This window comes from Podarcis melisellensis (assembly GCF_964234715.1).
Source record: "Podarcis melisellensis genome assembly, chromosome: 3".
In the NCBI taxonomy this organism is placed as follows: domain Eukaryota; kingdom Metazoa; phylum Chordata; class Lepidosauria; order Squamata; family Lacertidae; genus Podarcis; species Podarcis melisellensis.
Genome location: NC_138530.1, coordinates 22435871 through 22461629, shown reverse-complemented (window position 1 = coordinate 22461629; position 25759 = coordinate 22435871). Strand labels below are relative to the sequence as shown.

General features: G+C 43.4%; 1 long non-coding RNA gene across 1 annotated transcript in view; it reads right to left on the bottom strand.

The window, feature by feature from the left end:
• Positions 1 to 17423: 17423 nt before the first annotated feature.
• Positions 17424 to 25759, bottom strand: part of LOC309366068 — a 79510-nt gene continuing 71174 nt past the window's right edge. The window contains exon 3 of the long non-coding RNA XR_014166463.1: positions 17424 to 17748. This is a non-coding gene — a long non-coding RNA (uncharacterized lncRNA). The remainder of the gene's footprint in view (positions 17749 to 25759) is intronic.

The following is a 25759-nucleotide window of genomic DNA, read 5'->3' as shown; positions in this document are numbered from 1 at the left end:
GCTTGCCCCTCTCCAGGGAGAGGAAGCCAGTTGCTGCCAGAATGAGGATGAGCAAAGAGGTGAACAGGCAGCCATGGGTGGCTGTAGCAACTGGCAGAAATGGGAGCCATTACAGTCACCCGGAGGCTTCTTCCCGATCTGATCCATGCCCATCAAGAAAGTTCACCAGATTCCTGCCCAAGCAGGATACAAGTTTGAATCCAAGCTGCTGCATCAAGTCTTGATGAGAAATAAATCAGATGGATTGTTCAGGATAAACTGTCCACTTGGGCAGAAACTGAATCTCTTGGGTCTCCCCCAAATAGTCAAGGCACTCTGGAAAGTTTCCATGAGGTGGGCAGGTTTCGATCATCTCCGAACCTTTCTGTGCCATACGGGATCAGCGCCAGCTGAGTTTAAGTCACCAACAAAAATTATCACAAACGCTACAGATTCTACAGAACTTTCTGACTGCTCAGAAATCAGCCTCTTCCTTTTCCACCTGGTGGGAGAGACAACAAAAGGTTAAATGTCTCAAAAAACTCCTTGGTTCCTAAGTCAGGTTACGAGGCAAATGTCCATGCCACTTCTGATAGTATTTAGTTATTAATTTATTTATTTATTCCCACACACATCTCAAGGTGATGTACAGAATGCAATAAAAACAGCGGGGGGGGGGTGTAGTTTAAAACATTATAGAAATGAGCAGATTATTTTTAAAAACCCAGTACCAACTAGGCCCTCATGACAGAGACCTATTCATCTAGCTGGGGAGGTCTGTTAGAACAAAAATGTCTTCAGTCGTTTCCAGAAAGTGCAGAGAGTGGGTGCCTGTTGTATCTAAACAGGGATGATATTCCACAGGTCAGGGACAGCTACACTAAAAGCCCTGGTTACTGTGAGTTACTGTGGAGTGGGCTTCTGAGATTTTTGGAAGTCTGTTACATATATATGGAAAAAGACAGGGCTGATATGCAGTTTATCATAAATGGACCGTGGTGTTTCGTTCTACAGGCAATCCTCTGACTTTTTACAAAAATTTAAAAGCCCAGGGGAGTAACTCCCAAAAAATATGACCTCAGTGCTCGCTTCGGCAGCACATATACTAAAATTGGAACGATACAGAGAAGATTAGCATGGCCCCTGCGCAAGGATGACACGCAAATTCGTGAAGCGTTCCATAATTTAAAAAAAATAAAAATAAATAAATGACCTCATTGTGGTTTTCTCCTGCACCGTGACAGGTCCCATTTACCCAGCGCAATGGATTGATTCAATCAGCTCAAACCCAACTCAGCTTCAGGGATCACAGCTCCTGTTATATGAGCTCAAGGATAAAGGAGCTTTCAAATAGGTGTTGTTGGCTAACGAAGAAATCCACCCCTATTCCACCCCACCCCTTACACTGCACACACATACCATTTTTGTGATATTTCCTTTGTAAAGAATCAAGCGGTTTTCCAACAGCCAGTCCTATGCCTGTATACTGAAGAGTAAGCCCTACCTAGTTCAATGGGACTTACTCCCCTGTGAGTGTTTCAGGCTTAACTGAATTATTCGTATCGATTTATCTTTAAGGTTTTCTTGCAAACATATCCCAGCTCAAACTTCAAACCAAATTGCACATTACATGTGAGGTTTGTAGCTGAATCTGCCAAAAGTCATTGTTTTTTTCTAAAAGAAGACTCTGGCTCTGATTGGAACTGTGGCAAGTGAGCTAAGCTTAACCCCTTCCCCTCATATTTTTCCTGATCTAAGGCTGTAGCTTTGTACATTCTTACCTGGGACTTGCTGTAAAGTTATGCCAGCCAGCACCCCAAAAAACCCTGCTGCTATTAACCCCATGAGAGGAAATCCTCCTTTAAGAAATGTCTATGACCTCCATCAAGAGGCCACAGGGCAGCTAGCAGCATAGCAATGTAATAAACATAGCAAGAATTTGCATACATAACATAATATTGATAAAATACCAAAAGGCACATAAATACAATCCAATGTAAGCATCAGCGTCAAATTATTCATGTTGTTGTTGTTGTTGTTTAGTCATGTCCGATTCTTCGTGACCCCATGGACCAGAGCACGCCAGGCACTCCTGTCTTCCACTGCCTCCTGCAGTTTGGTCAAACTCATGCTGGTAGCTTCGAGAACACTGTCCAACCATCTTGTCCTCTGTCTTCCTTTTCTCCTTGTGCCCTCCATCTTTCCCAACATCAGGATCTTTTCCAGGGAGTCTTCTCTTCTCATGCGGTGGCGAAAGTATTGGAGCCTCAGCTTCACAATCTGTTCTTCCAGTGAGCACTCTGGGCTGATTTCCTTAGTCTCATCCAAAATTCTAGGCTGCATCAACAGAAATACAGTGTCCAGGTTGAAGGAAGTAATAGTCCCGCTCTATTCTGCTTCGGTCTGATCACATCTGGAATACTATGTCCAATTCTGGGTGCCACAATTTAAGATGGAAATTGACAAGCTGGAACGTCTGCAGAGGAGGGCGACCAAGATGATCAAGGGTCTAGAAACCAAGCCCTATGAGAAACAGTTGAAGGACCTGGGTATGTTTAGCCTGGATAAGAGAAGACTGAGAGGAGATACCGTAGCCACCTTCAAATATCTCAAGGACTGTTACATGGAAGATGGTGCAAGCTTCTTTTCTCCTACTCCAGAGAGTAGGACCCGAACTGATGGAGTCAAATTACAACAAATGCGATTCTACCTAAAAATTAGGAGGAGCTTTCTGGTTGTGACAGCTGTTTGCCAGTGGAATGGACTAGCTTGGGAAGTTGTAGATTCTCCTTCCTTGGAGGTTTTTAAACAGAGGTTGCATGGCCATGTGTCAGGAATTCCTTAGCTGTGATTCTGTGCTGGGCTCGGGGGTAACCCAAGTAACACGGTCCAGGTCTGGCCCCGAATCCAAGGGTTCTGCGAGGAGTCAGTCCGACAGGGCCAAGGCAGGACACGAGGTGGGAAACCAGGTAAGGTCAGGCATGGGATCACAGGCAGGTTCTGGCAAACAGCAACATTGCTCCCACAACCTGGGGCAGGGTCCAGCAGCCTTTTATATCTGTTGGGGTAACAGCCGGTCCTGATCCCCCGGTGACTCACCTCCCTGTCTCGCCCAAAGGCGAGCACTCCTCCTTCGAGTACTCAGGTCTCTCCTTCTCTCAGACCTTAGCCTCTGCAGCTCGGGAGACGTCGGTGGGTTACTAGACCCAGAGGCCGTCTCAGCCTCTCCTGACCTAACTGGTAGTGGAGCAGCTGTAAATGATGGCCCAGCTGAAGGCAACAAGGTAATCCCCACATCTGGAGCCAGGGCAGCTCAGGTCCCTGACTCGGCCCAGCTAGTGCTTGTTACAGGGGATCCTGTGCAGACTGGGGCCCTTCAGAATCAGGCCCCAGACTAGGTTCAGATGCCACCTGAGGCAAAGGATCCGGTGTGGACTGAGACTCCTCTGGCTCCGAGTCCGAGCCCAGGTCCCAGGCCATCACAGATTCCTGCATTGCAAGCTGTTGGCCTAAATGATCTTTGGGGTCCCTTCCAACTCTGTTGCTCTGTGAAAAGCCTGCCAGAAGAAGTGCATCTTCATTGATATCTATAAAAGATGTGGGGGGGGGGAGGTAGAGTCCCCTCTGGGGCAACAATAACTTGGAAGGAACTTGGATGAGCAGCAGGAGTATTAAGCACCAATTTCCACAGTGCTGTTGCTCCAGTCAACTTTGGAGTCTCCTCCGGCTTCACTTGGCCCACTGCCTTAAGAATGCTCACTGCTACTTTCAAAATTCTCATTTCATAATAGTTTCATCACTTTCAGTGGACTTAATCTGGAGTAATTAGCTGGTAGAATTACAAGCTAACAATAAAGGTAAGCAGTACCGAAATGGTATGCCAAGAAACCCGTATTTCCTTAATTCTTCTGTTTAACTTCATCGTCTCGTAAACCTGCAACGGTTATGGAGATTTCAAAAGGAGCCTAAATCAAAAGAAGCCTACGTGCACATAGAGAGAGATTCCTGAAATTTTCAATAAAACTCTGACTGAAACAAATCTAACATTTGTAATCCACGCCAGATCTAAATGAGGCTTACATTTCCCTGCCAAAAGTTGACATTTGACTCCGAGGTCATTATTCATAGCTTTACAGCAAAATCTGACTACACAAAACAAACAGTGGATATCTGCATTCATTTTTTCCAGCCATGTATTTTCGGTTACAAACTGGAAAAGGACAGACAAATCGGAAGCTGACATATTATGTGAATATTCCTTTTTATTCTTTCATGTTTGGCTAAATCAGAAGAATGGAGTTCACACCTGACCAAGGGAGATATACTTGATTGGATCTGTTAGCTGATATATTATGGATTCCTTTGCTTTGACTCAGCCTAGAGAGTCAAAGTCTGTACTTTGCTGTGTAAAAAAGGAATAGATATGTCAGTTCATATTAGAAGAGTCCACAAGTGTCAAGCAACTTCTTAAGAACCAAGCAGAATATGGGCTGTATTTGGTCTGTCAGTGTCTTTCCTTCAATTGATTCAGCTGTTGCAGTTCACCTATGGCTATGCTAGGGCTACCAGCGGGCATAATTGTAGCAAGAGTTGTCATTCCAGGGACTTAGATGTCTCTTGCAAGAATTGAAGTAGGAGACTTGAGCTGGAACCAGAGTCTGGAGCCAAGTCTGGACTGCAGCAAGCAAAAGATTCTGCTGCAGCAGAAATATGATGTGGTGATCTGCTCACAAAGAACCAGCTTTCACAGCTGATTGGAAGAGCCTGAATGTCTGGGTTCATTTTTAAATTTCATTTTTAAGAATAATTTATTATTGGATGAAGAGAACTTCCAGATAGGTACTTATTGTTAAATCAGTGTTTTGTGTTATATGCTCAGTGCCGGATTTACGTATAAGCTAAACAAGCTATAGCTTAGGGTTCCACTCTGTTGGGGGCCTCCAAAAAATATACTTCTTCTTAATTGTATTTCACTACAGTGGTACCTCGAGTTACATACAATACAGGTTACAGACTCCGCTAACCCAGAAATATTACCTCGGGTTATGAACTTTGCTTCAGGATAAGAACAGAAATCGTGCTCCGGCAGCATGGAGGCAGCAGGAGGCCCCATTAGCTAAAGTGGTGGTTCAGGTTAAGAACAGTTTCAGGTTAAGAACAGAGCTCCAAAACGAATTAAGTTCTTAACCTGAGGTACCACTGTATTAATATACTCAGTTCAACAGGTACTTTGATAAAATACATATTTTGTTATGTGCAAATGGCTTTATATGCCTATTAAGTCCATAAATTACCATATAGCATGTATTTAACACTAAAAACAGCGACAATTTGTTGTTGACAAAGGACAGCTGGACATATAAAGGGCCCCAGTACCTTCAGTAGTTTAGGGCCTCATCAAACCTAAATCTGGCCCTGTAATATGCTCCAAGATTTTTACAATTTCCGCAGGGCATTTACCCCCTTTTTAAGGAAAATCCAGTAAGTTTAAAAAACAACAACAGCGAGAACAAACTTCTTGCCAGTGATCCATTTGTGAAAAATCAAGCTCCTATCTCGAAGCACTCTAGGACCAGGGAAGCCTGTTCACCTGTGAAGCTCACCAAGTGACCTTGCTTCACTCACTGGTTCTTAGCCAACCTACCTCACAGGGTTGTTGTGAGAATAAAAAGTCTGAAGCCAAGTACAGTGGTACCTCTGGTTGCGAATGGGATCTGTCCAGAGACCCGTTCGCAACATGAAAAGAACGCAACCCGCAGTGGCACATCTGTGCATGCACGGGTTGCAATTTGCCACTTCTGCACATGCGCGTGATATCATTTTGCGTGTCTGCGCATGCACGAGCGGCGAAACCTGGAAGTAACCCTTTCTGGTACTTCCGGGTCACCGTGGGATGTAACCTGAAAGAACGTAACATGAAGCAGACGTAACATGAGGTATGACTGTATAGAGTCTTGAGGTCCTCTGAGAAAGTGCAGGATAAGGATGAAGCAAAAAAAAATAAATGTCATGGCCAAATACAAAATGGCTGCACTACTTTCAACTGAAAGATACTGAGAATGCCATTAATTAGGGATGACTGTGATGCCCCATGAATAGACATGACATGGCAAATATTTGCATTGTTTCTTTGATGTGCTTCATACACATGGGCAAAGAACAGAATGTGAGCTAGGAGTTTCACTCGAGTATTTAAAAAGAGAACGTATATATCACTTAATGACAGACTAATGCTCTTTCCAAGGCTAGTGCTTATCATATGATGTGCCTTTTCTTCTCCTGTCAGGGAAATTCATCATATATTAAGAAATCTTTTCTCTACGAATGCTGTTGTATCAAATAGTTATTTGGGAGGGTGGAAAGATCTGCCAGGTCTACTTAATGTCTTTATCCCTCCCTCCGCCCCCCCCCACCCAAAAAATCTTGCCTTACCATTCTTTCTAAGCTCAAAACAGGTTTTGACAGCTGAATAATACCTTCCCATGAAGCTGACTTGAGGAATCCATGTTTTGCATTGTTGAAAAGCTTGGGTTAACCTTGGTCTCACTCAAAGACCTTCTTGTCAGTTCAGTTCTGGGGAGCAAAACAACCTCTCCTAGTGTTTGTGAATTGCTTTACCATTCAAAGGCTGGGCCACTTTTCACAGATCTGAGCATCAATTTAAAAAAGAGAGTGGGGGGAGGGAAGGAGGGAGAGAATATCTGATTTCTCATTCCAGCCTGTATTCAGTTTCTTTCTTATTCTTTGTGAAGTTTCTTGGAGAGTTTCTGGGGCTCAGTCAGAGGGGCTGGCATTTTGCCAGAGTTTCACTCCAGGAGCCTTAAAGCTGGAATCTTTAATATTCGAGTCAAAAGCTCTCAGAGCTAAGGAACAGAAAAGAGATTATTGGCAAGGGGAGGAGAGGAAGAGAGAGAAAGATTGTTTGCTCTCCCTGCCATCTCCATTTTTGGTTATTACTACATGCTCCTCATAAAGTTGCCCTTTGCATATTATGAAAAACTCTGAGAAATAAACCCTTCATCCGGCAACTTTGCCCTTGCTTCCTGCTGCTGCTGTCGTATCTGTGAGCAGAATGAGATGTTTCATACGGATTAAATGCCTTAAAAAAATTACAATGAAATTCGGCGATCCTCACCGTACATTATGTAACCTGTACATTATGAAACCTGGTTTTCTAACACATAGTGGACCTTCTGCCTGATTTCTTCATTTGACATTGGAATAAAACCTTTCTTTTATTAAAGCATCACATTTTTGTTTGTAACATGGCAGTTCGCTTGTCGTGCAACAGATTTCACAAGCATTATTCCCCCCAAACACCAAAAATAAAAAATGTTTGCAAAAGAAATAGTGCTGAAGGATCAGAGATTGAGGTGAGTCACTGATGTCATAGGCTCAAATCCAGCCTTTCCCAACCTGGTGCTCTGCACAAGTTGTTGGACTACAGCTCCCATCAGTCCTTGTTAACCATTGGCCATCCAGGAAGGGGCTGATGGAAGTTGTAGTCTACCATCTCCTGGAAGGCAACAGATTGAGGGAGGCTACTGTAGTCAATGGACACCCACTATGGCCATTTCCGCTCAGTCCAAACTGAGGTCTAAACTGCATGTCATATATGGGTGAACGATGGCTGAATTTCCCAATATACTTTTCTTCCTCTCAAATCAGCCACCGATTTGGATTGCGACCAAATGTGGATGAAGACCTGCCCACATATGACCTGTTCCATCTGGCTGCAAAGCAGAGGTAGAGAAAATGGAAGCAGGACTACTTCACTGTTTCTGCTGAGAAGGCAGTTGCCTTTGGCCATCTCTCGAGTGTCACCTAAATGGCAGCCATTCCCATCAGGCTACCTGGACTGTTTCCATCAGAGATGGCTGCTGTGAGGTAAATGTACCTTTAAGAACTAGTGCCTGAGTTTGTTTGTTTGTTGTTCTCCTCCCTCCTCCTCCCTTTTTCCTTTCGTGTCATGTCTTTTAGAATGTAAGCCTGGGGACAGATAAGTGTCTTCCTCTTTTTTAAAAAAACAGATATGCATGCTGCTCGGGGATAAAGAAGGGGCCAAAAATGTTTGATATAAGAAACAAACAAACGAATGAATGAATGAATGAATGAATGTGAGTGTCTCTGGTTTCCCCCTATGCCTCTTACAGCCCCAAGAGGAGCGATTTGGAATAGAGGGTGCTTCAGCCTATAGAAGGCTAGCCTCTCCATATATATATATATATATATATATATATATATATATATATATATATATATTCCCTGCTTTTAGAATAAGAGCATTATTTTGGAAGATTCTATCATGGATCCCAGGAAACATTCTAATTAATCCCTGGATCAATACTGAACAACTGTGTTGTTGTTGTTTAAAAATGCAAATCTGTAGAACATTTTTTTAACGCCTTACCCTAAAACAACAGCAACACTTTCATATTGTGCAACAACTTGAAATGCTACATCTGTGTTCACGCTCAGCTGTTCATAAAAGGACACTTTCGTGAAAGATGCTAACAATAAAAAAAAAGTTTTTCCAAAGCACTCTTTAAAATCATGTGTGCATGTTTAATTGTCAATTTAGTGTGGAGAACAGCCATTTTTAATGTGAACTGTACTTCCTAGAAGTCTGGCTATTTAGTTGCAATGATGAAAGGTAAAGGTAAAGTTAGATGGTCGCAAATTTTGCCTCCTGTTACCTGGCATGATCTTAAATATGTAGTACTTTTTTTCTTAAAAAATGTTTAGGGGTACTCTCATTTTCCTACTCATATTGAAATACTGCCACTCAATGAGGCCAAACTAAGATTCACAAAATGTTTAGGGGTACGCGTCCCCCTGTGTCCCCCCCCCCCGAAAAAAGCACTGTAAATATGGCATGCCTTTTCAGACACTAGATGACATCCCCACCGACACCAAAGTGGGTCATAGCATCTGGGTTCAACTTCCTGAGGATGTAGACTCTGCTGCTCTTGGAATAGGTAGCAGCGAAAGAATGAAGTATTTGTAAGAATGCTTACCAATGTTTGCTGACTCAAGCCTAGGTCTCATTGACTTTGACTGGATTTACCCCCCAGAAAATGTGAATAGAACTGTAGCTTTAATTTACCACCTGAGCAAGAATTGTCTGAGGTAAGATTCGAAAGCACATCAATGTGCAAGTAGATAAATAGGTATCGCTCCGGTGGGAAGGTAAATGGCATTTCCGTGCGCTGTTCTGGTTTGCCAGAAGCGGCTTAGTCATGCTGGCCACATGACCCAGAAGCTGTACGCTGGCTCCCTCGGCCAATAAAGCAAGATGAGCGCCGCAACCCCAGAGTTGGTCATGACTGGGCCTAATGGTCAGGGGTCCTTTTACCTTTACCTAAGATTTTCATGCAGACATAGGAAATGGAATGAATATGATTCAGCCAAAATCAAGCATTTACAAATTCTGTTGAGGTACATCCTGAAAGCAAAGCAAACCTTCGAAGTCTCTCACATTGCAATCAATGGGGTTTAAACATTGGGAACTTGGCCTGGATCGTGTCCATGGAACCTGGTTTTCATTGCCTCCCATGAAAGGCGCGTAATGCCTTTCTAATCCCAATACAGAAGGTATGTCATGCAGGCATTTCCAGTGAAGAATACTGGCGTCTGTCGAGGATATTACTCGCAGGCTCTGCGGGTGATGCAATGATCAGATGGAACCTTTCATCAGATCCCTAATATGCCGTCCTGTCTGCTTTGCCAGAACTCATTCCTGAATATTGTATGCAGCTCTAATCCAAGTCTAAACATCTGAGGGAGATATGCCATTGCCTACATCAAAGGCAGCAGACTTCAGTTTACATTGGAAGAATGACTCCATTTAGCAGCGTCAGGCCAATAAAAATGCGCATGTAATGTGCCGCAGCCTTGGGGCCTGTCTGTTGGGGGAGGTGGGGGGGACCCCTTTTATTGCTCATTATCATTTAACAATAGCAAAAAAAGGAAGTTATCCCAACTTCAGAGGGAAAAGAAAAGCTTGTATAAAAAGCCTTTTGGCCATTTGCAGATCCTGCAGCCGTTTCACGGGGCTCTCTTGGGATAAGTTAAAGAAGGGAATTAGCCTACAGAACCAGAATGAGAAAAACATATTAGCAGGGTCTTTACTCTCTTTTTTTAATGCAGTGCCTGGTGTGTGAAATTGAACCTCTCCTTCAACTTCAAAATCAAAGCTCGTTCTATATGAGAAATGGAAGTCCCAAGCCAAACCACTTGAGGTTTCCATTTGGCTTTTTCGTAAGCAACCATCCCTCTCCATCTCCTTCCCAGTGGGCTATTGGAAATCTCTGGGTGGTTGTAAACCAAGTTTTACTCAAGAGTAGACCGATTAAAATGAACATGACCGATGGTGAAATTCAACGACATGTTAAGTGGGGTGTGTTGAGCAAAATAAGGTCCTTTCGCACAACAGGTCTTTTCCCCCTATTCTCCCCACCCCCATGTGCCCCCCAAACCTATTCCAGTGGTTCCCCCAACCCTCCGGGGCAGATATAGGAGGAGCACGGGGGGGGGGGGGGAGTTCCATTGTACAAGCAGATTTTGTTCAGCTTGGGCAACAACTTAGTTGGATCCAGCCCTACGTCAGACCCATTAATTTTGATAGGACTACTTTGAGTAAAGCTGAGTTGCATGCCACCCACTCTTTAGAAGGAAAGGCAGTGAAGGAAGGTTGCATGGGGGGGAATACTCTTCCTCCCTCGCTGGCCTATGTTTTGGCAAAGCAATTCAGCAATGCCAGAAGAGAATGGAACCTTTCTAATACAATCTTCTAGACTATAGGCTACTTAGATGGTGCTGTGGGTCAAACCACAGAGCCTAGACTTGCCAATCAGAAGGTCAGTGGTTCGAATCCCCACAACAGGGTGAGCTCCCATTGTTCGGTCCCTGCTCCTGCCAACCTAGCAGTTCAAAAGCACGTCAAAGTGCAAGTAGATAAATAGGTACTGCTCTAGCGGGAAGGTAAACAGTATTTTCGTGCACTGCCCTGGTTCGCCAGAAGTGGCTTAGTCATGCTGGCCACATGACCCGGAAGCTGTACACTGGCTCCCTCGGCTAATAAAGTGAGATGAGTGCCGCAACCCCAGAGTCGGCCACGACTGGACCTAATGGTCAGGGGTCCCTTTATGTTTACATAGTGTTTAAATGCATGGGGTGAATGTGGCTTGAGTCCCTTTGCCACCATAAGCTCTCACAGAATCCACTTTCATTGTCCAGCTGTCAATTCCCACTCCACAGGTATATAAGTTAAGAGTGCATGAGGAGCTCATACAATTAGGAAAACAAGTCAAACAACTGCGAAGAACAGAGTTAAAGCTTAGCAGTTCTTTGCTTTTGATCTTGCTGCAGAGCGGAAAAGCAGACTTCCTTTTTAGAACTTTTCCGTCTCAGTATCCAAATTCAGTAAATTTAGGTTCCAATTATTCCTTAAATCTTTTGTCCTACTCACGGATAGTAGTTTCTTTTAATCCAAATTACGGGAAGAAGTCAGCGCTCTCCATCAATGGCGATGCGGCTTCACTCCGCAGGCTGGGTGCAAGCGACTCTCAGCTCCACGCCACTCACCCGCTGCCGTTCCGAAGCCTTTAAAAAGGCTTTTTCACAGCATCGGGGGCGCAAAAGGTGCCCACCGAGTCTCCGGTTCACAGGCTTCGTGCCTGTGATTTCTTAGGGTCCCCGCTTCGCCGTAGCTGCGGGACCCGAACCCGCGGAGCAGACTTCCCTCAAGAGCTCCGAGGGAAATCCGCCATTGAGCGATGGCGCTAACCGGAAACTTTAACTTTGAAGTTTCCTCTTGGATTAAGTAACTCATTGCTCAAAAGTCTGAGGTGTCCCCCCCTTGCAGGCAGGAGTGGGGGGGAGAAACTGTGTTTAAATTGCTTTTTGCATCGCCTGCCTTTATAGAAAGGATTACGTTTCTACCGCTGTTTCCCGACCCTGGGACGGACTGCCAATGCGTTAAAGACACAAAGTTACTTTTATTCTGATAAGTTACACTTTCCCTGGAAATCTCTGGACTTTGTTTCGATCTGGTGGAGACTAACATTGTGGCCTTTTATGAAACTTTGAGTGCTTTGGGAATAGTTTCGTCTATGGGAATATTTTATATACAAAAGAACGCCTCCATTTTAAATTGTAAAAAGAATATCAGCCAGTTCGCCCTCTGGAGGAGACTTTGTTAATTTCAGCAATAAAGTGACTTCAGCCTGCTGCTGGGAAGAGGGAGATATGACTGTGGGAATGACCTTGACTGTAAGATAGTGGGATGGCAAATGATCAAGACAAAGGAGAGCCACAGGAAAAAACTTTGAGATCTGGCAGACAATACAGAATTGACTCCTTTATGAGAAGAAGGGCTTCTACATCTGGAGCCTCTGGAGCAGCTGCTATCCCACAAGAAAAGACAAAAGTCATGACTGAGGAGGCATTTTCGAAAGTGCTTGGAAAAATTAATGACTCTTTGGACCAACTAAAAAAGCAAGGTGCAGAATTAAAAAAGCAAGGGGCTGAAACCAGCAAACAAGTCACGGAAACAAACAAAACTGTAGCAGAAATATCAGGAAAAATAGATGTAAATACTAAAAGTATAATAGAACTTGGAAATAAAGTCAACTGTAATACAGAATATATTGGGAAATTATTAGAGGAATCATCCACCATTCGTAAGATAGCAGAGGAGGCTAAAGAAATTGCAACTGCAACCGAGGAAAGGTTCCCACCGGTCTTCAAGAAGCTGGAGGACCATGATCTGGCACTCTCGATGATTGAGATGCAGCGGAAGGAGAGGAATTTAAGGATTAGGGCAATACCCGAGAGTGAAGGAGACAACCTGGTGGAATACCTAACAAGAAAGTTTTCGGAATTCTGGCAAAAGGATCTGGAGAAGGAAGAATTTAAGATAGAGAGTGCATTCAGACTTGGTACACGGCAGAGAAGGAACAAGGCAAGAGATTGTTTGGTAACGTTAAGATCTAAAGAAGAGAGGGACAAAATTTTGGACTTGCACTATCAAAGAACCCTACAAATTGAAGATTCATACATCGAAATTTTTAAAGACGTTCCGAGACAGATCCTGGAAGCAAGAAATCAGTATAAAGATTTGGTGGTACTACTTAAAAAGAACAACATACCATTCAGGTGGGAATATCCTCAAGGCCTATCTTTCAAATACAAGGGAAAGAAAAGGAGAATAAAGACGGTGGAAGATAAAGACAAATTTTTACATCAACAAAAAGAGGATCTCTGCAAGGGGGCGGAACCAAGACAAGACCATTCAGGAGGAGGAACGTTTGACAAAGACAACTTACCACAAAGATTAAAACCACCGACAGCAGAAGAAGAACTTCTCGGAGCGGTAGGAGGAGAAGACAAATAGACCCGTCATGGCTCTGCAACTTCTAAGCTGGAATTGTAACGGTTTGAACATTCCCCGGAAAAGAAAAAGTGTTTTTCATATATTAAAAAAAGAGCAATTGGACTTGATTTGTTTACAAGAGACCCATGTAGCGAGGTCTCATAGGAAACTACTTATTAATAAAAGATTGGGACAAGAATTTATCTCATCAGATAAAGTTAAAAAAAGAGGAGTGGTGATATATGCAAAGGAAAAATTGCAACCGAAATTAGTTTTTAAAGACGAACAAGGAAGATATTTGGCAATTGAAATTCAAGCTCAAGGAGAGAAATTTTTGATCGTGGGAATTTATGCACCAAACGAGGGGAAAGTGGAATTTTTTAAGAAGCTGCATGAGATACTGATGGACTATATGGACATTAATTTAATATTGATGGGAGACATGAATGGAGTAGTATCTACTAATATGGATAAAGCTCAAAGACAGGTAGTTACAAAAGATGGAAGACTACCAAAAATCTTTTTTGAAATGACTGACAATATGGACTTGGTTGATATTTGGAGATTAAAACACCCACTGGAAAGAGAGGGAACCTTCTTTTCTGAAGCCAAATTGACATGGACTAGAATTGACCAAATTTGGATCACTAGAGGAATGGCACCTAAGATAAAAAAAGTTGACATCTGCCCAAAAACCTGCTCCGACCATAACGCAGTAAAGATGGTGATGAATCTAACAACAACTGGTACCTTTCGATGGAGGATGAATGACACCTTATTTAGAGACGAGGAATTCTGCAAAAAGGCCCAGAAAACTTTAAAAGACTATTTTGAAATTAATATGAGGACTAATGTAGAAAAAAGAATAATCTGGGACGCAAGTAAAGCAGTGATGAGAGGATTTTTGATACAACAGAACGCAATTAAAAAGAAAAGCCAGAATAAAAAGAAAGAAGAAATCCTAGGAAAGATAAAAGAGGGGGAAAGGAAATTGAGATCAAAGCCAAAGTCACAGGACATTTTGAAAGAAATTAAACTTTATCAAACTCAATATATGGAGTTGATGAATCAAGAAATAGAATGGAAAATTAAGCAAATGAGACAAAATACATTTGAATCCGCAGATAAATGTGGCAAACTGTTGGCTTGGCAAATAAAAAAGAGACAAAAATTGAATACGGTTACAAACCTAGAAGTGGAAGGAAGGAACATTTACAAACCAACTGAAATTAGGGATTGCTTCCAGAGGTATTTTAAACAACTATATACACAAGGGCCGCAGAAAGATAGTGAAATAGAACAGTTTTTAGAGAAAAATGGACTGAGAGAGATCCCACAGGAGAGCAAAAGAATATTGAACCAGGAAATAACAGAACAAGAAATAGAAGGTGCCATCCAAAATATGGCATTGGGCAAATCTCCAGGACCGGACGGACTGACTTCTAAATACTATAAGGTTTTGAAGGAGTGGTTGAAACAACCTTTGAAAGAAGTATGTAACGAAATCTTGGAGGGAAAAAGGGCACCAGATACGTGGAAAGAAGCCTACATCACACTTATACCGAAGACTGAGACAGAAAAGACTCAACTTAAAAACTACCGCCCTATCTCTTTATTAAATGTGGATTACAAAATTTTTGCGGATATTTTGGCTAAAAGACTGAAAGCTGTTCTGACGGAGGTGATTCATAGGGACCAAGCAGGCTTTCTCCCGAGAAGACATTTATCAGAGAATGTAAGGAACATAATTGATATTTTGGAAATGCTAGAAGTGAACATTAATACTAAAGCAGTACTGATATTTGTGGACGCTGAGAAAGCCTTTGACAATATTTCTTGGAGTTTTATGAAGAAAAATCTCCGGGGGATGGGGGTAGGCCAAGGATTTGAAAATGGTATAGGTGCGATATATTCTGAACAAAAAGCAAAACTAATTGTAAATAATGTAGTTACAGAAGAATTTACTATTGAAAAAGGGACACGTCAGGGATGCCCAATCTCTCCATTACTTTTTATATCGGTCCTGGAGGTTTTGCTGAACATGATTAGGAAGGACCAGTTGGTCAAAGGAATACAGGTCGGAGCGAAACAATATAAATTGAGAGCATTTGCGGATGATTTAGTACTTACATTACAAGAGCCTGAATCTAGTACTAAAAGAGTTTTAGAATTAATTCAAGAATTTGGTCATGTTGCAGGATTTAAATTGAATAAGCTTAAAACGAAGGCTTTGGAGAAAAATTTAACAACAGAGGAAGTAGAAAGGCTACAGAATGAGACAGGGTTAAATGTGGTTAAGAAAGTAAAATATTTGGGGATAAATATGACATCTAAAAACTTGAACTTATTTAAAGATAATTATGAGAAAACTTGGACGGAAGTTAAAAAAGACCTAGAAATCTGGTCAAATATGAAGCTTTCCTTGTTGGGTCGAATTGCAGTTATAAAAATGAATGTATTGCCTAGAATGTTGTTTTTGTTTCAAACATTACAAATATTGGACAAGATGGACTGTTTCAAGAAGTGGCAGAAAGATATTTCTAAATTTGTCTGGCAGGGCAAGAAGCCTAGAATTAAATTCAAGATTTTAACTGATGCTAAAGAAAGGGGTGGATTTGCCCTGCCAGACCTTAAACTTTATTATGAATCAGCAGCCTTCTGCTGGTTGAAAGACTGGCTACTTCTTGAGAACACAGACATTTTGGACTTAGAAGGTTTTAATAATTCTTTTGGATGGCATGCTTATTTGTGGTATGACAAGGTTAAAGCTCATAAGGGTTTCAAAAACCATATTGTCAGGAAAGCATTATTTAATGTCTGGACTAGATATAAAGACTTGTTGGAAAGTAAAACTCCAAGGTGGTTGTCGTCAATGGAAGCAAAAGCTATTAAAAAACTGAATATGGAAGTTAATTGGCCGAGATATTGGGAAATTTTGGAACAAGAGGGAGACAGATTGAAACTGCAAAGTTTTGAGAAGTTAAAAGGGAAGGTGAGGGACTGGCTTCACTACTGCCAGATAATGGAAGTCTTTAAAATGGACAGGAAAATAGGCTTCCAGGTGGAAAAATCAAAACTAGAGACTGAATTGTTAGAGCCCAGTACTAAGAATTTGTCAAGAATGTATAATTTGCTGTTGAAATGGAATACACAAGATGAAACGGTCAAGTCGGCAATGATTAAGTGGGCACAAGATATTGGTCATGACATTATGTTTGTTGACTGGGAAAAGTTATGGACCACCGGGATGAAATTTACAGCATGTAATGCTTTAAGAGAAAATATAATGAAAATGATTTACAGGTGGTACATGACCCCAGTCAAACTTGCAAAAATCTATCATTTGCCCGATAATAAATGTTGGAAATGTAAAGAAATGGAAGGAACATTCTTTCATCTTTGGTGGACGTGCCCAAGGATTAAGGTTTTTTGGGAAATGATTTATAATGAACTAAAAAAGATACTTAGGTATACTTTCCATAAGAAGCCAGAGGCCTTTCTCCTGGGCATAGTCGGCCAATTGGTGTTAAAGAAGGATAGAACATTTTTTATGTATGCTACAACAGCAGCAAGAATACTTATTGCAAAGTACTGGAAGACACAAGAGCTACCCACCGTGGAAGAATGGCAGATGAAGGTGATGGACTATATGACTTTGGCGGAGATGACAAGCAGAATCCGAGACCAGGGAAGAGAAACGGCGGAAGAGGATTGGAAAAAATTTAAAGACTATCTAAAGAAATATTCAAAAATTAGCGAATGTTAGATTGATGCTGGATGAGAAAGTTAGGGGTTAAATAGCAACAATGGTTATGATTAAAGAAAATGAGGGTTAACAAAACTAAATTGAAAATAAGGGAAGGATTTGCTGACCAATTAACTAGACATGAGAATACAGAAAGGGGAGGCATGAGGAAGTCGGGAAAGTAAGTTATAAGAAATTAAGATCTGAAATTATACGTGTTGTATGTTTTTCTCTATGTTTTATGTTTTGTGTATTATTTTAAAAATTTGTGAAAATCTTAATAAAAATTTATTAAAAAAAAAAAAACAACTGCGAAGAACAGCCCAGAACAATACAGAAGAGGCAGGTCCCACAAAAAATACCTTAAACATCAAAAGACATGGTGAAGAAAGGCGACGTTAATGTTTGGTGGCACTATGAGGGACAGAATTTTTCATCAGGCTTTTCTCTCCCAGCTCTGCAATTCGGTGCGGTTTTGTGTCAGGTTGCTTTGACAAATCAGCAGATGCACTTTTGATTCAGGGACTGGTAGCATATTGATGCATGTTTTCCTCCCTCCTCCCTTCCCCACACCAAGCTTCTCAAGAGGAGGAATATCCATCTCCTTTTCAGCGGTCCAGCTTCACTTCTGATTTCAGAGTCAGGTCATCTGCCAGAAAGAAAAGGTAGAAATCGAAATGGATACCCTGAAATCTTCCTCTCCAGTTTTATTTAAACCTCATTTGTATGACTGTAATGTCTTTTGTACCATGAAAGATTGTTCAATTTAATCAGGGGGTGGGTGGGTTGGAGTGGGTACATGAAGAGAGAAACAACTAAAGTTGAGGCAAGAAACATGGCTCGTTCTGCACTTAAAGGCAAACTTATGCAATCAATTTCTGAATCAATTTGTGAACTGAAACACATCCGTACTTTGAAATTTGCACACCTCCAAAATTTGCAGCACAGTTCTCCAGCCAATTGCCGCATACAAAAATGCATATTCTAGGGTAAAATGTGCATTAAAATGCAAATATTTGGGAAAATAGCATATGTGATGCATTATATTAGAGAGAATTGGGGTTGAACCTAATGCTGGTCCTACTCAGAGTAGACCCATTTAAATTAATAGCCATGGCTAACTGCAGTCCATTAATTTTAATAGGTCTATTCTGAGTCAAACTTAATTGCGTAAAAGAAGAGTCTACTGGATCAGGCCAATAGCCCATTGAGTGCAGCATCCTGCTCTCACAGTTGCCCACCAGATGCCCCTGGGAAGCCTGCAAGCAGCACCAGAGCACAAACACACCCTCCCCTCCTGAGATTTACAACATTTAGTATTTAAAAGCATTACTTCCTCCAACTATGGAGGCAGAGCAGAACAGTCACGGCTAGTAGCCTTATCCTCTGTGGTTTGTGAAAATATAGTAGGCAAAATCACATATTAAAAGATGTGTACATATTTGCAAACTGATGTGAAGTACAGAATGAAAACTGGGGAAACGAGAAATGGAGAGGAGCCAAAATGGGCTGATCCACCCACCCCTCACAACAGCACAGCCTCCGACTTCTGCTTCCCTACTGGAGGCCGGCGTTTCTGTGAGCCGTTCCCAGAGAGCTGCATGGGTCCATCTTGCTTCACTGAGCTGGAACAGCCAGTCTTTCAGTGAGCACACACATTAAGGCCCTCTGGTTGCGCTCACTATAGCAACCCTCTCCCACCCAGCCCTTTCTTCTCATGACGCTTTGCGATTTAAGAAGCGCCACAGCCTATTATACTTCCTACCACCTTCTCTCCTTCAATTCTACCATTTGCTAAGGAGCAAGCGGGGTTGTTGTTGTTTTTGCTTTCCCTTCCTGGAAGGTTTCCTCTTCCGAGTGGAGCAGAAAATTCTGCTTCACACACAACACACACACACACAGAGAGAGAGAGAGAGAGAGAGAGAGAGAGAGAGAGAGAGAGAGAAAGGACCAAAGGTGGAAAACATTTTTCTGTCACTGACCATAATAATTTCAACAGCCCACATGTGGGTCAAAGCTCACAGGATCACAGTACTGATGTAAAAGACTTTGCTCTTCTATTACCGTATTTTTCGCACCATAGGGCGCACCGGACCATAGGGCGCACCCATTTTTGGGGGGGGGAAATAAAGGGGAAAAAATTATTTTCCCCCCCCAGGCGCGGGGCTGGGGCGGGGGAAGCTCGAGCTTCCCCCGACCCCAGCCCGCAAACAGGCAGCTCTCTGCAAGCCGTGGGAGCACTCCCGCTGCTTGTGGAGAGGTCCGCGAAGCCTGGGCGCGCTGAGCTCAGCGCGCGCAGGCTTCGGCATGCTGGCAACTGTCCGCAAGGAGCCGGAGCGCTCCGGCTCCTTGCGGAGAGGTCCGCGAAGCCTGGGCGCGCTGAGCTCAGCGCGCGCAGGCTTCGCCATGCTGGCAACTGTCCGCAAGGAGCCGGAGCGCTCCGGCTCCTTGCGGAGAGGTCCGCGAAGCCTGGGCGCGCTGAGCTCAGCGCGCCCAGGCTTCGGCATGCTGGCAACTCTCCGCAAGGAGCCGGAGTGGTCCCGCTCCTTGCGAAGAGGTCCGCGAAGCCTGGAGAGCGTGAGGGGTCGGTGCGCACCGACCCCTCTCACTCTCCAGGCTTCAGCGAAAGCCTGCATTCGCACCATAGGACGCACACACATTTCCCCTTCATTTTTGGAGGGGAAAAAGTGCGTCCTATGGTGCGAAAAATACGGTATATTATTTGTTTGTTTGATTTGTCCTCCCTTTCCTCCAAGGAGACATACATGGCTTTCCCCAACTCTCCATTTTACTCCCACAACAACCCTGTGAAGTAGGTTAGACTAAAAGGCAAAGACTGGCTCATGATCACCCAGCGAGCTTTAAACCCTGGTCTCCCAGGTCCTAGTCTGACACTCTAACCACTATACCAAGCTGGCTCTCAAATGCTGACATGGGAATTCCAGCTTTCCCTTCCCTTTTTTATTCTCCTACTAGGGACACTAGTCAACAATGTCTTAAAAATGGATAATTTGTGGACATGTCCTGAGGTACAGGTGGGGTACCTCAGGCAAGGAAGCCAAACGCAATCCTCCAGATCTCACTGTCCACTCCGGAGGCTTCTCCCTAAGCCACACCCCCTCGCTCCAGGCCACACCCCTCACCAGCCCTGCTCCTGTTAGTTTGCATTTCTTAGTACAGAAAGTATTGATCGGATATGTAGAGATCTTTTCTATTCTGATTAATTCAAGAGGGTTCTGGAAGCTTCTCTGCGTGAAAGAAGCAAGCAGAATGTTCATGATGTTTGGATTATTCCTTCAGAGAATCTGAGTACAGCTGGCTTAAACTAGTTCTGTTATCTCTTTCTGTCAAGTTCATGCTGACTATAATAGTATGGCCAGAAGGAGCCTGGGTTTCACTTTCTTTCTGTCTTCTGTCCTTCTGGTGTGGTGTTCTGTATATAGTGTTGTAACAACAACAACAACAAAAATAATAATTTATACCCTGCCCATCTGGCTGGGGGTTTAGACTTATTATAAGTTATTGTAAGTTTCAGTTAAGTCTGCTGCAACTGGATTTCTTATGGACAGTGCCAGTTCTGAATGTATTGGATTTGTGAAAATTATGCTCATTTGCTTTCAGTAGCAGTAAAGCTCTGCTGGATAAAATATTAATTTCCTCTGGTCTGTTTTGGGGGAATCCTGCAACATGTTTATGTTTTTACTCTGTTAACTATACATTGGAATCTACTCTGGATCAATATTGAGTAGAATTCCATGACAGCTCCACCCCTTCCTCAAGACCTGGTTGGAATGTGGTCCTTGCACTCTGCAAATGCCTCTTCCTTGCCTGGTTGGAGGATGAAGAAATGGGGGGGGGCAGAGCCAGCCCACCCATTAGCCACAGTGAGACTTGGATTGGCACACCCTCCCCATGGCCCACCTGTCCACCAACCACATGTCATTTAGGACTAGGAGTGCCACTTTGTTACTGTAGCAGAACAGGCAGCAGCACTGCCACAAGCCTATCCAGTGGTGACTGGTCACTCACATTGCAAGGAATCCTGGGAGAGGTAGCCTCAAAGAGGGCCTTCACTGTTGCCACTTTGTTGACAAAGACTGCTTGAAGTTTAATAGTAGGAAGAACAGCCACCACACCCACAATCCTTCACTCAATCTGGAAAGACTGGGAACATAGGCATTGTATGAGGGAGCCATTGTTAGGTGTAGGGCTCTGGAGAGACTCGGCATGACCTTTCTGGCACAGCAGGGGGGAGTGGCAGGTGGGTGGTCAGCACTGGGGAAGATAGTGACCAAGCAGGATTGAACCCCTTGCACATCAGATGATGGACAGTGTGTGTGTGTGTGTGTGTGTGTGTTTCAGTCGTGCTTTCTGGAGGAATGGGCTTCGTGAGCAGCCACATCTTTACCCCCTATATGATATCAGGTGTAGGACAAGTGTCTGTGGTTTGGAGAATGGAGACACCAAATCGGACCCCTGGGCCAGCTTTCAACCCTAAAGTTGCAGATTTCAAACTGGTACCATCTTCAGTGAGAGATTTTTACCACAGGCCTCCTGGCTTGGGAACGCAAGTAGATTTGAGTAAATCTGTGAGACTTACAGCACTTCTCTCTAAAATTGCTCAGCTGAAAGTGAGGAGTAAGATTACCCTAAAGTCAGCTGCGGATCTCAGATGTCAGGAAAGGAAAACCAGAAGAAAAATGAAAGGGGTGATTGGTTATTATAGCAGTGAAAATCCTCGATCTCTACCTGTCAAAATAGAGCTGCCCAAATCAAGATCCATCTCATTTCCACCCAAATTTGGCACGTCGCTGGCAAGCGTAACCCCCATATTAAAAATGTTATAAAAACTATGAAGTCATGTGGAAGAGTAGCGGGTTGATTTTGCTGAAATAGAGACAGATTGGCTCAGGGCTCATGGAGAACAACCCACATTAAAAGATGCGCCTAAGACGCAGACTTTCTGGATCTCAATCATGACAGGCAGGAAAAGCTATTATCTTGATGATGAGGAACTGCTTTTGTGGGGCAGGGAGGTTGATAGAAGAAGCCAAATTTACCTCATCTGAGCTGCTCAGTGACCCTGTGCTGCTCAAGTGTAGACGGGCCTAGAGGGAGAGGGGAAAACTTTCTTGGCTGGTGCCATAGACCAGGCCTAACATATTTTAAAATGGATCTGGAAGCTTCCGTTCCAGTCACCAAGCACAACTGCAGGCATGATCTTTCAGGCCAAGAATTTCAGTGGTAACTGTGGTTGTAAGTTGTAGCCCACATCACTAAGCTTAAAAATTCATGTTGGATAAGGAAATGACGATCATGAATTTGAAAAGCAATTGAGATATTTGATATATACCGGTTTTATGCTTTTGATATTTTATGAGAGGGCTGGAGAGCCTGCCTGGTCAGGCCAATGACCCATCTAGTCCAGCATCCTGTTCTCACAGTTGCCGATCAGATGCCTGTGGGAAATCAGTATGCAAGGTTTGAGCAAGCGATCTGGAACAGGACCACAAAGAGGTAAAACACTGTAAAGTCCCTGCCCCCTGTGCAGCTGTTTGCTTTGCATAATAGATAGCTGGCACAATGTGTGCCAAACTGAGAGCCTGCAAGGAAAGATGACGTTGGGGTAAAGGTCTCAACATCCTCCTTACGTGGAGCCTCTTTTTGTGCATGGAGAGTTCCAAGCTGCCCACACATTGGACTAGGTTTGCCAGGTCAGAAACATCCGAGACCCTGAGGTTTCAAGGCCCAAACCTGAGACCTAGAGGAGGTCCCTGGTGATGTCACAGGTGGAGGCAACAGGTGATGTCACAGGGGCAGGCCCTGGAGATGGAAGTTCAATGGAAGAGGGAAGTGGAGGAGGGCAGACCCTCCCCAGAGCCCCAAAAGGACATCAGTGAGGGTAGAGGATGCTCCAAAGACACCAGAGGCACAGTGGAGCTTTGTTTACGCTGCTCAGCCTCCCTGCCTTACAGCTGACACACGGGGTAGTGCAGCAAGAACCGCTTTTCCGCACAGCCTCCAGCTGACCCCAGAGCTTCAATCTGGTCATGGGTATTTTTGGATACAGTATTTTTGGTATGGATTGACGAGAGAGTGGCAGGCAGGGCCTTTAAAGGGTGTTTAGAGGGTGCTCCGGCTTTACACAATTTCATTTATGTTCGTCGGGCCCCAGAACATAACCCCTACATAAGTGGGGGGACTCCTATATTATATATCTTTTATTTTTCATTCCCAGCCATCTTGCAAGTGGGTGGGTGGGTGGGAGATAAGGTTCCATTGAATTCATATTAAATCCCTGATAACTCAAAGGTGGCTCTTTTAAATTTTGTAGTCAGAGGGTCCTTTGGTGGTTGCTCTTTCACGAAGCAAATTAATCGAGGACAACTGTAGCTAATATGATCAGAGGCGACTGTGTGTGTCTTAGATGCGAGAGCTCACAGCAGCCAGTGGATCAGAAATGGCCTGCCCTGAATGGGACCTCCTATACAATGAGCCCAGTAAGATATGCACATTTTAACACCCGCTTAACACTGAGACAATGCCATGGCTTTTGTTGCTTAACACAGAGGAACGATTCTGATAGTGGGAATTCCGGGCTCAAAAGCGGTGTTCTTTCAGATGTGGTGCAGTTTGCCTAATGACCCGGGTACATAGCAAGAAAACGAGAGGTGGAAATTTCCCCCTTAAAGAACCCTCTTTCTCCTTCTCCCCTTCTCTGTCTTTTACACACACACACACACACATGGTGGATAACAAAAGGAAAATGCTGCACTCATTTCCTAGCCAAAAGAAATGCTGAATTGAGTAATCACAATGGGAAATATTGGAGAAAGAAAACTCATGCAGCATGCTGCCCGGTCTTTAATGCTTAGCTCAGCAAGATAATAATCCACAAACTCATAGTTCTGCGGGCAACATGGTAGGGACAGGTCTAGAGCTGAAACGAATTATGCTGAAAGTCTACTAATTTTGTCCTTCCATTTTTGAATTCACATTTTTGAATATGCAATGCTTAATTCCGAGTTTGGACACTCGAGACCTGTTGACATTTCTGAAGTGTTTTATTTTTTAAATTAAATTTATTTTTGGCAAGTGTCAGATAAGAATTACCATAAAATGTTAACTCACAAATTCTAATTAAAACTGCAAATATACCAAATGCTGTAAGGTTTTTAGAGAAATACTTTATGCCAACTGTCAAGTGCAATCAAATATGACATGGGGGAGGTTTTTGAATTGTTTGAAGGCAAACTATCGATTCTTTCCAGAGGAGAAGCAGCCAAGTCAAGCAAACTCAATAGAGAGTCTTGTGGCACCTCAAAGACTCAACTTTGACTGTGTTATATAAGCCATATATAAGCTATTATTTCTCTCCTCCTCCAAATGACCCAGACGCAGTGTCATTCTGGGCGATTTTGGGAGGAAACATGGTGGCCAGCCCAAAAGCATGATGACTACCAGGACTGTACACATATACACAATCCAATTGGGATAACCCTTTTTTAAACAAGGACGATTCGTGAATGACTTGGATATGCGGTCCAAACCAACATTGGGGCCTTGAACAGTGTTTGATTAAACATGCAGCCAAGCAGGAGAATGTTGGAGAAGATGCACCATGGCCTCCTTCTCCTTGTCCCCAGACTACCCTCTCCCACTTTGGGCAGTCCCAGTTCACTCTGGGTTGACCCAGTCCGGCCCAAGGCTGCCTCAACCTACTATGACTAAATCCCAGGTTTACTCTAATTGCCCCAATTCGGTTCGGGATTTGGCTGGAGCTGGTGCACAGCCATAGTGGCTGTACTGTCATTACCCACCTCATCCCCAGTCTGGTTGACCGTGGCTGAGTCCTTTGGGGGTAGGGCAAGGATTTGGTTCAGTTTGCATCAAAAAGCAAATCTACAAAATTCACCCTTTTTAAAACAATAATTGAGCAGAAGAAACACAGCAACCCTTCAAAATGTGCGCTTTTCTTAATGCTGTGATGCTGTTCTCTGGCCAAGTCATGAATCCAAAAAATGCATTACATTTGGGGAAATGGTTTTGCAGAAATGTGTCTGATACGGCATAACAAAATTATGTACACTATGAGAAATTCGGACTGAAATCTGGATGAATTTTCACGAGGACTTTAAAAAAAACAAGAAACAAATAAATCACAAGCATATATGGAGGACTAAAGTTAAGACTGGAATAATGAGAAACTGAGAGAAACCAAAATGTACAGATTTGCCCATTTTGGAGGTGAAAGAAATGGCAGCCAGCGGTCCAAGAGCAGATCCCAGCCCAGTACTGTCTTCTCTGGCAGAAGCACTCCAGGGTCTCAGGGAGAGGGAATTCCCATCTCTTGGCTGCTGCTTTCAAATGGAGACATTAGGGATTGCAGCTGGAACCTTCTAGAGCAAAGCGCATTCTCTGCCCCTGACCTTTGATGCCTCCCCATGAAGGAGACCCCTCATTAAAGCACAGGGCTCTTGGCAACCTGAGTTCCCTTTGCTCGCTTTCAATTAAGCTGCATTTGTGGGTGGCATTTTATTTTCAGAGAGGAATGTACAACAATTGACCCCCATAGTGACGCCATTTCCTCTCAGAGGAAACTCTTGAGGAAGGAAGGTTATACACAAACAAACTTCCATTCAATGAAGCCGTGTGGGTCA